The sequence below is a fragment of the Ailuropoda melanoleuca genome, chromosome X (assembly GCF_002007445.2).
Source record: "Ailuropoda melanoleuca isolate Jingjing chromosome X, ASM200744v2, whole genome shotgun sequence".
NCBI classification, from domain to species: Eukaryota; Metazoa; Chordata; class Mammalia; order Carnivora; family Ursidae; genus Ailuropoda; species Ailuropoda melanoleuca.
The window spans coordinates 91,111,506-91,116,189 of NC_048238.1; positions in this window are offsets into that span (position 1 = coordinate 91,111,506).

The window sequence follows — 4,684 nt, forward strand, 5'->3', positions numbered from 1 at the left end:
TAAAAGGTCATAGCCAGAGATCTCAGTGAAAGATATATAAGTAATAGACCTGAAGGAGAATTTAAAGCAACAGTCATAAGGATACTCACTGGACTTGAGAATATAATGGAACACTTCAGGGAGACCCTTACTATGGAAATAAAAGAGTTAAGAAACAGTCATAAATGAAAAATATGATAACTGAGATTCAAATCAGACTGGTGCAATGAACATGAGGGTGGAAGAAGCAGAATGAGTAAATAATATAGAAGATAAAATAATGAAACTGAACAAAAGAAAGAAGCATCATGGAACATGAGAATAGACTGAGGGAACTCAGTGACTCCATCGAACATAATAACATTCATATGATAGGAAACCCAGAAGAAGAAGAAGAGAGAGAAAATGGGGCAGAAAATTTATTTGAAGCAATAATAGCTGAGAACTTCCCTAATCTGCGGAAGGAAACAAACATCCAGATCCAGGAAGCACAGAGAGCTCCTATCAAAATCAACAAAAGAAACCCAACACCAGGACATATTATAATTAAATTGGCAAAATATAGTGATAAAAAAATCCTAAAAGCAGCAAGACAAAAGAAGTCCCTAATTTACAATGAAAGACCAATAAGACTAGCTGCAGATCTCTCAACAGAAACTTTACAAGCCAAAAAGGAGTGGTATGATATATTCAATGTGCTGAATGGGAACAATCTGCAGCCAGGAAAATTATATCCAGTAAGGCTGTCATTCAGAATAGATGGAGAGTTAAAGAGTTTCCCAGCCAAACAAAACCTAAAGAAGTTCGTGACCACTAAATCAGTGCTGCGAAATATTAAAGGGGACGCTTTAAGTGTGAAGGGGAGAGCAAAAGTGACAAAGACAATAAAGGAACAGAGAAGACCTCCAGAAACGAGGACAAAACAAGTCATAAAATGGCAATAAATATGTTATTAGTAATTATGCTGAATGTAAATGGACTGAACACTCCAATAAAAAGACATAGGACATCAGCATGGATAAAAAAGCAAGACATATCTATATGTTGCCTATAAGAGACTCATTTCAGAACACAAGACACCTTCAGAATGAAAGTGATGGATGGAGAAACATTTACTATGCAAATGGACATCAAAAGAAAGCCAGGTAGCAAACTAGATTTTAAACCAAATTCTGTAGCAAGAGATGAAGGGTCATAATAAAGAGGTCTATACAACAAGAAGATCTAACAATTATATTTATGTTCCCAACTTGGGAGCACCCAAATATAGAAAACAAATAATAACAAATATAAAGGAACTCCTTGATATTAATATAATAATAACAACCCATTCACAACAATGGACAGATTATCTAAGCAGAAAATCAACAAGGAAGCAATGGCTATGAATGACATACTGGACCAGATAGACTTAATAGACATACTCAGAATATCATAAAGAAGAAGAATACACATTCTTTTCAAGTGCACCTGGGTTCCATAATAGATCACACAGTAGGTCACAAATCAGGCCTCAACAAGTACAAAAAGATAGAGATCATACCATGTATATTTTCTGACCACAACACTATGAAACTTGAAGTTAACCACAAGGAAAACTTTGGAAAGAGAACAAATACATGGTGGTTAAACAATATGCTACTGAAGAATGAATGGGGGGGTGCCTCAGTGGCTCAGGTGGTTAGGCATCTGTCTTTGGCTCAGGTCATGATCCCAGGGTCCTGATATCGAGCCACGCATCAGGCTCCCTGCTCAGTGGAGAGCCTGCTTCTGCTTCTCCCTCTACTGCTCCCCCTGCTTATGCATTCTCTCTCTCTCTCTCTCCCCTCTCTCTGTTACACAAATAAATAAAACCCTTAAAAAAAGAATGAATGGGTTAAACAGGAATTCACACAAGAAATTAAAAAATACATGGAAACAAATGAAAATGAAAACACGACAGTTCAGAACCTTTGGGATGCAACAAAAGCATTCATAAGAGAGAAGTATATATATATATATCCTTATACCTTCAGGAGCTAGAAAAAGAACAACAAATGAAGCCTAGAGCCAGCAGAAGAAGGGAAATAATAAAGATTACAGGAGAAATAAATGATATAGATACTAAAAAAAAAAATAGAAAAGAAAAAAGAAAAAAAAGAAACAATAGAACAGATCAATGAAACCAGGAGATGAATCTTTGAAAAAAATTAATAAAATTGATAAGCCCCTAGCCAGACTATCAAAAAAGGAAAGAGAAATGATCAAAATAAATAAAAGCAGAAATGAGAGAGGAGAAATAACAATCAATACCACAGAAATACAATTACAAGGGGATATTATGAAAAGTTGTATGCCTTCATTTTGACAACTTGGAAGAAATGGATAAATTACTAGAAATATATAAACTATCAAAACTGAAGCAGGAAGAAATAGAAAACTTGAACAGATTCATCAACAAAAAGGAGTTGAATCAGTAATAAAAAAAATTTTCCGGGGTGCTTGGGTGGATCAGTCATTAAGCATCTGCCTTTGGCTCAGGGCATGATCCCGGGGTCCTGGGATCAAGCCCCACATCAGGTTCCTCCACTGGGAGCCTGCGTCTTCCTCTCCCGNGGTTCCTCCACTGGGAGCCTGCGTCTTCCTCTCCCGCTCCCCCTGCTTGTGTTCCCTTTCTCACTGGCTGTCTCTCTCTGTGTCAAATAAATAAATAAAATCTTAAAAAAAATAATTTAAAGTGGGATCTATTCCTGACCTGCAAGGGTGGTTCAGTATTCATAAATTGATGTGATACACCATGTCAATAAAAGAAAAGATAAGAACCATATGATCCTCTCAATAGATGCAGAAAAAGCATTTGACAAAGTACAATATCCACACATGATAAAAACCCTCAACAAAGAAGGGATAGAGGGAACATACCTCAACAAAATAAAGGCCATATACAAAAAAACCCACAGCTAATGTCATCCTCAATGGGATAAAACTGAGCACTTTTCCTATATGGTCAGGAACAAGACAGGAATGTCCACTCTCTACTGAAGTCCTAGCCACAGCAATCAGACAACAAAAATAAATAAAATGTATACAAATTGGCAAGGAAGAAGTCAAACTTTCCCTATTTGCAGATGACATGATATTCTATATAGAAAATCCAAAAGACTCCACCAAAAAATTGCTAGAACTGATAAACAGATTGAGTAAAGTCATAGGATACAAAATCAATGCACAGAAATCTGTTGCATTTTTATACACCAATAATGAAGCAGCAGAAAAAGAAATCAAGGAATCAGTTCAACTCACAATTGCACCAAATACCATAAGATACTAGGAATAAACCTAATCAAAGAGGTAAAAGACCTGTACTCTGAAAACTATAAAGTACTGATGAAAGAAACTGAAGATGACACAAATAAATGGAAAGACATTCCATGTTCATGGGTTGAAATAACACATATTGTTAAAATGTCTATATTACTCAAATGAATCTACACATTTAATGCAATCCCTATCAAAATACCAACAGCAGTTTTCATAGAGCTAGAAGACACAATCCTAAAATGCGTATGGAACAACAAAAGACCCTAAATAGACAAAGCAATCTAGAAAAAAAAAAGCAAAACTGGAAGCATCACAATTCTAGATTTCAAATTATATTACAATGTTGTAGTGACCAAGACAGTATGGTACTAGCACAAAGATAGACACACAGATGAATGGAACATCATGGAAAATTCCAAAATGAACCCTCAACTCTATGGTTAATTAATCTTTAATAAAACAAGAAAGAATATCCAATGGAAAAGACGGTGTCTTCAATAAATGGTGTTGAAAAAACTGGACAGCGACATGTAAAAGAATGAAGCTGTACCACTTTTTTACACCATACAGAAAAATAAATTCAAAATGGATTAGAGACCTAAATGTGAGACAGGAAACAATTACAGTCCTAGAGGAGAACATGGGCAGCAACCTCTTTGACAACAACCATAGCAATTTCTTGCTAGGTATGTCTCCTGAGACAAGGGAAACAAAAGCAACAATAAACTATAGGGATTGATCAAAATAAACAGCTTCTGCACAGTGAAGAAAATAATCAGCAAAACTAAAAGACAACTTGCAGGATGGGAGAAGATATTTACAAATGACGTATCTGATAATGGGTTAGTATCCAAAATATACAAAGAATGTATAAAACTTAATGCCCCAAAAAACAAATAATCCAGTTAAAAAATGGGTAGAAGACACGAATAGACATTTTTCCAAAGACATACAGGTGGCTAACAGACACATGAAAAGATGCTCAACATCACTTAACATCAAGGAAATGCAAATCAAAACTACAATGAGATATTACCTCACACCAGTCAGAATAGTTAAAATTAACAACACAGGAAAACAGCAAGTGATGGCGAGGATGTGGAGAAAGGGGAACTCACTTGCACTGTTGGGAATGAAACTGGTGCAGCCACTCTGGAATACAGTATGGAGACTCCTCAAAAGTTAAAAATAGAAGTATTGTATGATCCAGCAATTGCACTACTAGATATCCTCCCAAAGGATACAAAATACTAAGTTGAAGGGGTACATACAGCCTAATGGTTATAACAGCATTATCAACAAAAGCCAAATTATGGAAAAAGCCCCAATGTCCATGGACTGATGAACAGATAAAGAAGATGTGAGATAGATAGATAGATGATAGATAGATAGATAGATAGATAGA